Genomic DNA, 12,351 nt, shown 5'->3' on the forward strand with positions numbered 1-12,351 from the left:
TTGGCCATTGCAGCGAGTAAGCCAAACATGGACATGCTAACTCTTCCTGATAGAATGCAATTTATTTTGTCAAATTTTTATTTTTTCATCTTTTATGGATTTGTTTTGGATTGCTTTCTTTCCAGCCAGTAATGTGAAGAGAGAAAACGTTCACTAAATTTGTGTGCAGTTGAAATAAGTAAGCTATTCTTCTGTTGCAACCACATTACAAAGACTGCTTGCATCATTGGCCGCCGCCATGTTGGAGGATATACCAAAAAAAAAAAAAAAAAGTGTGTGTGTGTGTATATATATATGTATGTGTATATACACACACACACCAGTGGTTGCGTTAGACTTTTTCATTGTCCGTCATTTTGACGGACAGGGTCATAAAAATTCCATCATTGTCCATTATTATCTGTCATTTTATTTTAACTTTTAAATGACAATGTATATAGGCTATAAATGCTATATATTTAATAACTTGTGTTTTCATGGACTCATCTCATTATCTCTAGCCGCTTTATCCTTCTATAGGGTCGCAGGCAAGCTGGAGCCTATCCCAGCTGACTACGGGCGAAAGGCGGGGTACACCCTGGACAAGTCGCCAGGTCATCACAGGGCTGACACATAGACACAGACAACCATTCACACTCACATTCACACCTACGGTCAATTTAGAGTCACCAGTTAACCTAACCTGCATGTCTTTGGACTGTGGGGGAAACCGGAGCACCCGGAGGAAACCCACGCGGACACGGGGAGAACATGCAAACTCCACACAGAAAAGCCCTCGCCGGCCCTGGGGCTCGAACCCAGGACCTTCTTGCTGTGAGGCGACAGCGCTAACCACTACACCACCGTGCCGCCCTTTCATGGACTCATTTTCATTTAAAAATTAATTCACAGAACAAGCTTGTATTATTTAATCATTTATGTATTTATGATGCAAAAAGATGAACAGAGATTCTGACGTTCGGTCACTTGTGAACCCGTTTTCCCTCTGCTAAAAACATTGCGGCTGTTGTGCCTTAACGGGCATATGAACAATGTTATTTTACAACGTAGCAAGAAAATTGCAGTTAAAATATGAACAGTCCACTACAGCGATTTAAGTGACGATCTAATTTGACCTGTTTGCGTGAGCTCAAACCTTCCTTCTGGCCCGCATGGATTTAAATTGGGAGCTCGCTTGTGCATAATCAAAGTCGCCAATGGAGACTGCTGCCGAGGCAATTGTCATTAAATTTTGCGTCTTTGCCTCGGACAGACGACTTCTCATTGACGTTTTAATTTTATTCTGAAGGCTGAACCTGCGCTCTGCTGCGACACTGGAGACTGGAATAACCAGCGCCACTTCAGCCAAAGTTCTGAAGTCGGGAAACATTTCTCCCAGGGAAGTGATCAGAAGCCGGCAAGAGCCTCTGAAAGTTGGATTTCCCGACCCTGCTAGTACTCTCTTCATAGGGAGGAAATCCTGCAGCATGCGGTCTTTCTGCACCAGTGGTGCAGCTGCACCCCGCGTCTCGGCTCGGCGGAGCCTGGAACCTGACACGGAAGGTCTTAAATAAAACGAAGTTATGTTTAAATGTTAGTTTGTCTACCCGTGCTCTCATTAAAATGATAGTTTAGCAGATATTCGAGCAGTGATGTTCCTAAGCTTGCTGGGGAAGAATACAATAAATCGGCATTTGTTTCATTTTAAAAACAAGAAAACAACTAGCCTAAATGAGCGCTATTGCATTAAGACGTACAGGCAGGGAAACGACAAACAACCCAATGCATCTCTTTTTTTAATAGCAAAAATGACGTGTCTTCTGCAGAGAAGGGAAACATTAATACATCTCTGTGCTAGTGGTAGAAAAGTCAGAGCGCGGTCAGGAGCGCGATGGGGGGAACAGCCTTGCGCAGTGGCTACAATGTATACATGAGTAGCCTATGCACTGAACATCAAGACTGCCGCAACGTCGGCTCAGATTGAAAGTGACGGCAGTGAAGACTATGTATACCGTATGTAAGAAAACTCTGCCACAACTTGCCAATCATTTCAATTGTGTGGTTCATTATGTTTTATTATTGTTATTATTAGGCTATTATTGTTATTGGTAATGGTAACGGTAAACATCCGTCAAAATGACCGACGGCCTTCAGATTTTTCCGTCATAGCTAAAAAAAATCCGTCAATGACGGACAATTGTCGGTTAACGCGACCTACGATACACACACACAGTGGTAAGAGTACAGACTGGAAGGTAAAAAGGAGTTACATTTAGAAGCTTGTAGTCATTTCTCAAATCTATTTTAAAAACAATCATTTTGACTGCTTCAAAAGATAGGCATCTACCACACGATAACATTTAGTTATAAAAGAGCACTCACCGGGCAAGGAGGCTGCAGTATTTGAGGTAGTGGATTGACATGAATCTTGTTCGATTGACACTGTGATTGATTGGAAAGATTCTTCAATAAATTTATTTTCTTTATTGGTTTTTAAATATAACAAGAAAGCATAGAGTATATGTAAAAACTTGTATGCAAAATGACAGATTTAACAATATCTGCAAAACAGAACAGAAGTCCCACCCCAAACTAACAACAGATGCTGCAGTGTATTATAAAAGAGAAAATAAACAAACATGATGTTAATGAAGGGCGGTACGGTGGTGTAGTGGTTAGCGCTGTCGCCTCACAGCAAGAAGGTCCGGGTTCGAGCCCCGTGGCCGGCGAAGACCCTTCTGTGCAGAGTTTGCATGTTCTCCCCGTGTCCGCGTGGGTTTCCTCCGGGTGCTCCGGTTTCCCCCACAGTCCAAAGACATGCAGGTTAGGTTAACTGGTGACTCTAAATTGACCGTAGGTGTGAATGTGAGTGTGAATGGTTGTCTGAGTCTATGTGTCAGCCCTGCGATGACCTGGCAACTTGTCCAGGGTGTACCCCGCCTTTCGCCCGTAGTCAGCTGGGATAGGCTCCAGCTTGCCTGCGACCCTGTAGAACAGGATAAAGCGGCTAGAGATAATGAGATGAGAATGTTAATGAATGATAGAGAGATAAACCATCCATCCATTATCCATAGCCACTTATCCTATGCAGGGTCACAGGCAAGCTGGAGCCTATCCCAGCTGACTGTGGGCGGGGTACACCCTGGACAAGTCGCCAGGTCATCACAAGGCTGACACATGGAGACAAACATCCATTCATACTCACATCTACGGTCAATTTAGAGCCACCAGTTAGCCTAACCTACATGTCTTTGGACTGTGGAAGAAACCCACACAGACACGGGCAGAACGTGCAAACTCCACACAGAAAGACCCTTGTCGGCCACTGGGCTCGAACCCAGAACCTTCTTGCTGTGAGGCAACAGTGCTAACCACTACACCACCGTGCCGCCCCAGATAAACAAGTTCCTTTAAAATAAAATTAAGTAAAAATGGTACCATTTTTTCAAAACAAACCGTACGAAAATATGATGAACAAATATGTAATGCCAATGGGAGAAGCATTCAACCGTTAGTCACTGATACAGGCCAATCAGAGATTTTGTAAGAGTGCAGAGGCTTCGGAGTCCTCTAGAATTTGTCCGATTTATAGTTGCAGTCATGAGTCAGTTTCTCCAGAAGAAGAGCTGATATCTGTGATATCCACACACTGACCGTGGGAACCCGAGGGGCGGACGACCACAGTAGAATACACTTCTTAGCCAGAAATAAACAAAGAATTAACAATGATTTGGTATCCACATCAGTGAGATTATCAGGAAAATGATTCAGCAGATAAAGGGTTGGAGATGATGTACAACCCCGATTCCAAAAAAGTTGGGACAAAGTACAAATTGTAAATAAAAACAGAATGCAATGATGTGGAAGTTTCAAAATTCCATATTTTATTCAGAATAGAAGATAGATGACATCAAATGTTTAAACTGGGAAAATGTATCATTTAAAGAGAAAAATCAGATTTTTTTTAAATTTCATGACAACAACACATCTCAAAGTTGGGACAAGGCCATGTTTACCACTGTGAGACATCCCGTTTTCTCTTTACAACAGTCTGTAAACGTCTGGGGACTGAGGAGACAAGTTGCTCAAGTTTAGGGATAGGAATGTTAACCCATTCTTGTCTAACGTAGGATTCTAGTTGCTCAACTGTCTTGGGTCTTTTTTTGTCGTATCTTCCGTTTTATGATGCGCCAAATGTTTTCTATGGGTGAAAGATCTGGACTGCAGGCTGGCCAGTTCAGTACCCGGACCCTTCTTCTACGCAGCCATGATGCTGTAATTGATGCAGTATGTGGTTTGGCATTGTCATGTTGGAAAATGCAAGGTCTTCCCTGAAAGAGACGTCGTCTGGATGGGAGCATATGTTGCTCTAGAACCTGGATATACCTTTCAGCATTGATGGTGTCTTTCCAGATGTGTAAGCTGCCCATGCCACACGCACTAATGCAACCCCATACCATCAGAGATGCAGGCTTCTGAACTGAGCGCTGATAACTTGGGTCGTCCTTCTCCTCTTTAGTCCGAATGACACGGCGTCCCTGACTTCCATAAAGAACTTCAAATTTTGATTCATCTGACCACAGAACAGTTTTCCACTTTGCCACAGTCCATTTTAAATGAGCCTTGGCCCAGAGAAGACGTCTGCGCTTCTGGATCATGTTTAGATACGGCTTCTTCTTTGAACTATAGAGTTTTAGCTGGCAACGGCGGATGGCACAGTGAATTGTGTTCACAGATAATGTTCTCTGGAAATATTCCTGAACCCATTTTGTGATTTCCAATACAGAAGCACGCCTGTATGTGATGCAGTGCCGTCTAAGGGCCCGAAGATCACGGGCACCCAGTATGGTTTTCCGGCCTTGACCTTTACGCACAGAGATTCTTCCAGATTCTCTGAATCTTTTGATGATATTATGCACTGTAGATGATGATATGCTCAAACTCTTTGCAATTTTACACTGTCAAACTCCTTTCTGATATTGCTCCACTATTTGTCGGCGCAGAATTAGGGGGATTGGTGATCCTCTTCCCATCTTTACTTCTGAGAGCCGCTGCCACTCCAAGATGCTCTTTTTAAACCCAGTCATGTTAATGACCTATTGCCAATTGACCTAATGAGTTGCAATTTGGTCCTCCAGCTGTTCCTTTTTTGTACCTTTAACTTTTCCAGCCTCTTATTGCCCCTGTCCCAACTTTTTTGAGATGTGTTGCTGTCATGAAATTTCAAACTGTCTCACTTTCGACATTTGATATGTTGTCTATGTTCTATTGTGAATACAATATCAGTTTTTGAGATTTGTAAATTATTGCATTCCGTTTTTATTTACAATTTGTACTTTGTCCCAACTTTTTTGGAATCGGGGTTGTAAATTGCTTACAGACGATCTCCTGAATCATAGTGAATCTCCTTCCAAATACCCGGACATGATCACATGACCAAAACAAATGAAAAAAAAGTACCTTTTTGTGCTTTACATTTATAGCAAAAATTTGAGATATTTGGGAACATTTTCTGGAGGTGAATAGGTGTATAAGTTCTTCCATAGGACTTAGTTTTGTTCACATAGAAATTGAAGTACATTTTGGAAAAATCCCATCACATTTTGGACCAATCTGTAGTATTAAATGTCACTCCCAGATCACACTCCCAAAGCGTTTTCAAGGAATCATAAGCTGATGATTCAGAATACAGGAGCAGATTACAAATCTTTATCATTCCCTTCAAAGAACTAGCCGAGATCATGGCATGTTCTAGATCTGACTGTTCCAAACAGATCTCATTTTTCCTCAAAAGATAGTTCGTGACATGACGGATTTGGAGATATTTATAAAGCTCTTTGTGAGGAATGCTGAAATTGGTTCTGATTTGTTCAAATGACTTCAATTCCTTAATAATTTTTGAAATGGTTTCTTTCTACTCTCTATAAGGCTAGCATTTCGAGCTACTGCTTTAGTACCATCTTTTGATTTTGTTGTGGCCCATATTTTGTCTTGGAGCCCAGTCTAGATCTGTAAAATTGTAGAGATCAGCTGGTTTCCCTAATGGAAAGGAAAAGCAAAATAAAAGTAGCGTCATGAGAAATTAGATACAGCTCTTTTTAATATGAAATAATCGTAGAAGCCTTTGATTGTCGGCTCACGCACTCTGTGATCACGGCTTTGTCACGTTTGACAGCGGCGAGTTTCTGCACAACCAGGCTATTAAACAATCCAATATTTCTTATATATTGCAATCTTTCATTAACAACTGGTTCGTAGCACTTACCATTGATAAAATGTTCACTGCGGACTCGTGTGGTTTTTGCTTTCTCATCACTTAGATCAGCCTGGTTTATGTTGGACAGCCATTGACATCTACATTCCATGGACAACTCCTCTTGTTTTTTCTCCTTGATCATTATCGCCCGCCCAAATAAAGTTTGGCGGGGGATATAGAAACTGGTTCCATCCGTCTGGTCATGTTTTCATTTCCGGGCCATATCTTTAAAACTACTGAAGATATCGTCATGAACCTTTGTATACATATCAAGCAACATGTGAACTGGTGCCTTATGCTATTTTGGATTTTTGAGGGGAAAAAAGTATTTTTCAAATTTTTACATAATTAAATTTTACATTTTGACTTAGTTTCGAAGAGCAATGTTTGTTTCCAGAGCATCTAATCCAAAACTATTCATGATACAGATTTGAAACTTGGTATACATGTTAATAAGGTGATGTAGATGTGCCTTTTCATACTAAGAAATTTGAGAAATTTAAATTTTTCATTTTTCCATGGAAACAATTTCAGACTTAGTCTGTCCGGTTAGTCTAAGAGGTAGGTTTTGTTTCCGGAGCAGAACTTGAAAATTGAGTGGTATGGTCTTGAACGTTGGTATATGTGCAGGGCTTTCCACAAGCGCCGGCTGCCGGCCATACAGCCGACTACACAATCAAGTCCAGCCGGCTACTTTAATGACTATTATTTTTGTAGCCCACAGGCTCTAAATATTACTTTTTGATTTTAATAAAATTATCTAACGGACTGACAATAATGTCAAACTGAACCGCACTCATTTAAGTTGTGATTCGCGCTGTTTGTACCGATAATGACCACAAATTTCCCGCCGACTTTGTTGAACAAGGGAGAGTAACTCATCCGCGGCCCCAACATGCGGTGTGTGCGCGCGCGCGCACTCAGCGGAGGCAGTAGTGTGTCGGGGCCGTCGGAGGCGACATTGGAGGGAACAGAAGCAGAGATGACGCTTATTTTGTCTCTGGTAAACCAGTCTTCTCTTGTTCAATTACGTGCTGGCATCAAAAGACACTGTTGGTTGTAAATGAAACCAAACTGAGTCGTTGGAGTGTATTTTCATACACAAATGGAGAAATGTTCGCGGAGTGTTTAATTGTGTAGCCACCACTGCAGACCGTTGTCGTCGTTAATTCATAGCATGCTCAGTTGCGTGAATGTGTCATGCACCGAAAATGAGATTTACAAGCCAGGAACACCTCATGATGCAATATGTGAGCTTGTATAGCCTATTACTGATTATTTTCGCTGCGCAAATCACAGTTTTCATTGGTGCATTAGCGTCTGGCATACACTAATGAATAAAAAAGATGCAATATGTTGTAGTAGTAGTAGTAGTAATAATAATAATAATAATAGAGCAAATGTCTGAGAAATTAATATAGCTTGTCTATTATGCAGGCATACTTAGGCTAATAATGGTAACATTAACGGTTTTTGAATAATGATCTCCTGCTTTGAATGTTCGTGTTCATTGTTTATTCCTGCCCATAGGTGTGGGAAAGATGCCACCTAAAAGAAAACTTAATCAGCAGACTCTGGAAGGCTTCTTAAAGAAGAGAAGTGGTGGTCAGTTGAAGTGCTTCAGAATAGTATTAAGATTCAGATTCATTTATTCATCCCAAAAGGGACATTCATTGTTGCCAATTATTTATTTATTTATTTTTCAGATTATTTATTTCAATGGTAGCACTTATACCATAATTAACGTAGGCCTACATGTGTTAAGCCTAGGTCACAACCGGACGTACGATTTATTTTTTTTTGGCCATGCGATTTTTGGCGTTTCCCAAATCGCTGCGTTTTTTTTGTTTGTGGAGAAAGACGCACGTTGGCCGCAAGTTTGTCTTGCAACCTGAAAAATACGTAAGCGCCCGTAGAGTTTGTTTGAAATGACAAAGAACCTCTGCGGCCGGTCTGCGGCCAGTCTACGGCTCGAAAATCAGCACGTCACATGCGCGCCCTCCGTGCGTTTCTTGTGTTTTTTGCACGTAGGCCGGCCGTAGGAACACGTACGGCCGGTTGTGACCGAGGCTTTACATTGTTATTGCTGCAGTATGTGATTTAGTAAATTCCAGTCATTTGCTACATGAATTAGACACATGTTTGTTTTATAGTACCAGACGGGGAACCATGCAGCTCCACTGCACTCCAAGACAGAGCAACAGTAGCCAGGTCCACAGGTTATATTTTTGTCGCTCTGACTGTTATTCAACAGGTTATAATGACCTGCAACCTCAGTTTGTCAGCTGAACGCAAGAAAAGAAAGATTTACTGCCATTTTCCTTTGTATTTGAGTAAAGTGAATAAATAAATAAATAAATGGTCTGTGGAAAATACATTTAATCCTGGGAACTGCGTGCACAGTTGTGTTTACTACCACCCCCCCACCCCGGCTGGCTACTTATTTGTCATGACTGGCTAGTATGAGCCTTAGTGGAAAGCCCTGTTTGTGTTAAGTAATGTACGTATATGTGCTTTTTGATGCTAAGAAATGTGAGAAATTTTAATTTTTAGCTCACTTGGACCAAAGGTCCGGTGGGCTTATGGCATAGGCTGCTGAGGTCAGTGTAAAGAGGTAGGGTTGATTTCCTGCAGCAGAACTTAAAAAAAATGTGACAAATAATATCTTGAAACTTGGTATGTAGTTGGTATATAGGGCGGGGGACATAGATGACTGTCTTCTTGTTTTTATAATTGCTGGAATCCTGAAGAACTTGTAAGTCCCCTCGTCTTGAATAGTTGTGCCCGCATCCAATTATGTACAGCACAAAGAATCAGCATAGCGAAGAAACAAAAGGAATTCTTGAGTGTAACAACCTCTCGAGCATATCTTCTATAGTAAATGTGCACTGCATGAGTTTGTGTATATCCTCCACTTCCGGTTCAAAGCCTCATGCATGACTGAATTAGCTATGACGCCATGTGCAAACGATGAATAGTACCTGATAATGCAATTGAGGTTTTTCACCTGACGTCACAGGGTCACGTGACGCCCCGGTGTCCGCCATTTTGAAGGTCAAGCTACATACTAACGCTGCAGACAGAGAGGGAGAACCAGCTTGAAAAAAAAAACGTGTTACAGACACCGGATCCAGTGTAAATAGCTGCCGGAGCGCGCTCCGGCTTGCTCCCCCTCAAATTAAGCAGCGCGCTCCGGCTTGCTCCCGGAGTGCTCTGGCCGAGATTCCGGAGCGCGCTCCGGCTTGCTCCCCCTCAAATTAAGCAGCATGCTCCGGCTTGCTCCCAGAGTGCTCCGGCCGAGGTTCCGGAGTGCGCTCCGGCTTGCTCCCCCTCAAATTAAGCAGCGCGCTCCGGCTTGCTCCCGACTCTGGGAGCAAGCCGGAGCGCGCTGCTTAATTTGAGGGGGAGCAAGCCGGAGCGCGCTCCGGCAGCTATTTACACTGGATCCGGTGTAAATAGCTGCCGCATCATAATTACAGTAAACTAGTAAATACAGTAAAGGAAAAACTTGAGACTGAAAGGTTTTAACAGTCATCCAAATGACTGAACGTAAACATTGCTACAGTAACGTACTAGCTATGTTGTTGACATTAGCTAGTGCTAACAGCTAGCTGCTAGTACACTGCTACAACACAGACACCGACCCTAATAATACAGTTCTTGGTCATTGCCTGGTAACAGCAAATTTATAACGGGCCATGCCTCAACAGACTAAGAAGTTATTTCAATGACATTTAATAACATTTTGTTTATCCTGAGGACCGAAAGTAAATGAAAATGTGAACAAATTAGCTGTAATAAGATGGCGACGACCCGCTGATGTAGGCATGTTACCCAGCCTGACACAAAATATTTGTAGGCATCCAAACTCTTATATGCTTTCAGATCAATACCTGTGTATGGCGATGGGTTTTTAATGACATAGGTATACAGATCATGTGGGCCGAAGTCAGGTAAAGACGAGGGCTTCATGTACTTCCGTACGTCAGTGAAACAATCCTGGTGGAAGCAGGTAAACGTCGTTCTCTAAGCCTGCTAACCTCAATTTTTGCAAATACCTCTCCCTCTGCTCGCCCTGTAAATGCCCTACGTCGCTAGATAGTGAAGGTGTTTTCTGCATCTCGCTCCTTTTTCTTTTGTTTTTCGTTTGTCGCCTTCCTCGCATTCAAACTGATTCGAGCCGTGACGTCCAAAATGGCAGCCTCGCATGACTTGGTCACGTGGGTGAAAAACCTCAATTGTGTTTAAAATTGCAAACCCCTTACACTCGAGGCTTAGATTAGATTAGTGTCCTTATAATACAATTTACCCAACTCAGGAGTGTTTCTAAGATGCAACCATTTTGCAGGCTAACTGCATTTTCATGAATGGCAGCTCCAGAAGCTTCATTTACAACCGAGTGAGTTTATATCCAGCCTGGTGAATGAAGCTTATTGTGAAATGATTGTGACTATAGCACTGCAGCTCTCAAGCAGGACGGATGACTTTCAGGCTCTTGGCGGATTCTGAAAAACAAGTGTGCCTCATGGCTTCTGGGACCAATCCCTTGGGACCTTTTTTTCTTTGTAATGGTTTACTCTATACCGGTAGCTCTAACTGCATTCTGCTGAGCTGCTTTTTTTCAAAGAGTAATTTGAAACCCTCCTATTGTAATTTCAGATGTTCAGGTACTGAATGAGCTCAATATGTTATTTATAGGGAGGAAAATCAAATAGAAACTAAGGTCAGCTCTGGTACTGCTGCTCTTTTGCAATTTGGCATTCATTCTTACTCCATTTTTATTTTTTTTTAAATTTTGTTTCTCACTGTGTTTCCCAGTCATCATCATTATTATTATTATTTATTTATTTTTTTTTTTTTTCTTTTAACTCCCAACAGTACACTTCCTCACTATGCCAAGGCCATAAAACTTGCACGGTCTTTTTCCTCAGCCCCCTCCCATGCTTTTTCCTCTTGTTCCTTTCTTTTTAACCATGCCAGCCTTGTATCCTTTAGTAGATTTTTTTTTTTCCCCTTCCCCTGCTGGTCACGTGACTGGAGGGTGTGGGCTTTGCATTCTAGGCCACTGTGAATGTTTCAGTAATCCAGCATGAGCCGGGGATTGCGTGCGCGCGCGCGCCCAACTGAAAATAACGACAATAATACAGATCTGCCATCCTTCACTCATTTACATAAGAGCTCCACATTTTAACATTGGCGTACACTGGTACTCAAAAAATATGCCAAATAAGCTGTCCCTTAGTTATGTTTTGCCAAAAAGACTGCACATGAGCACAATCAACTGTCTCTATGTATTTTGAACTCGGATATTAATTGACCTAGAAGCTCTGCCCACTTTCCGCTATCTCTCTCAACAGTTTAAAAAAAATAAATAAATACTGGCACGACGTCCTCGCTTTCTTTAAAGGGAGACTGCCTTTCAGATTTTTCAAGTTTAGGTTATTAAAAAAAAAAATTCCCTGACACCCAATTATTTTTGTTTAGTGGGCCGAAAGTGACTGAATTCGAATCACAGACTTCCAATTTTATTATTATCATCTCATCTCATTATATTATTAATTTTTTTAAATGGAGCAATTAGTGAATTTAGGGCCATGTGACCCTAAATACTCTGCTATTTTTTTTTTTTTCCTGCCTCACCATGACCTAATACAAGATACTACAGTAAGTCATGCATCACATGGTGGGCTTTCCCCATTTGCGCAAGGCATTGTGGGATACAAATTTGAAACAGGAGAGAAAAATGGAGGACGCGAGTGTGCGAACGAAATGTGAAAGACTGACTACGGTAACGGAAAGCGAGAAGAAAAGACGTTATGTTGCGGAGGAAAGGAAACGCAGGACCAAACTAATAAATATCGGCGGTCAGCGAGCACCTCGGTGTGATCAGCTGTTCGTTTAGCGACAGAATGATGTAACTGTCCGTGCAATGTCAAAGGTAAACCTGCGCATGCACATACAGACTTCCTCTGTCTGCTTGACTGCGCGAAGCGAGTGATTTTCATTAACATTATTTGCTTGAGAATCCTCTCAAATGAAATAACTTCCCAGCCAAAGAATGGCCATTTTTAATTTTGAGACCTTGCAGAGCTAAACTTGCATCGCAATGACCAAAT

The 12,351-nt window shown here is 41.9% G+C and overlaps 1 protein-coding gene across 7 annotated transcripts in view; it reads left to right on the plus strand.

Annotated features, from left to right (window-relative positions):
* Window positions 1-12,351, plus strand: part of atp2b4 (ATPase plasma membrane Ca2+ transporting 4) — a 289,912-nt gene that overhangs the window by 59,614 nt on the left and 217,947 nt on the right. The gene's annotated exons all lie outside the window — the stretch shown is intronic.

This window comes from Neoarius graeffei, chromosome 26 (genome assembly GCF_027579695.1).
Source record: "Neoarius graeffei isolate fNeoGra1 chromosome 26, fNeoGra1.pri, whole genome shotgun sequence".
Taxonomy (NCBI): Eukaryota; Metazoa; Chordata; class Actinopteri; order Siluriformes; family Ariidae; genus Neoarius; species Neoarius graeffei.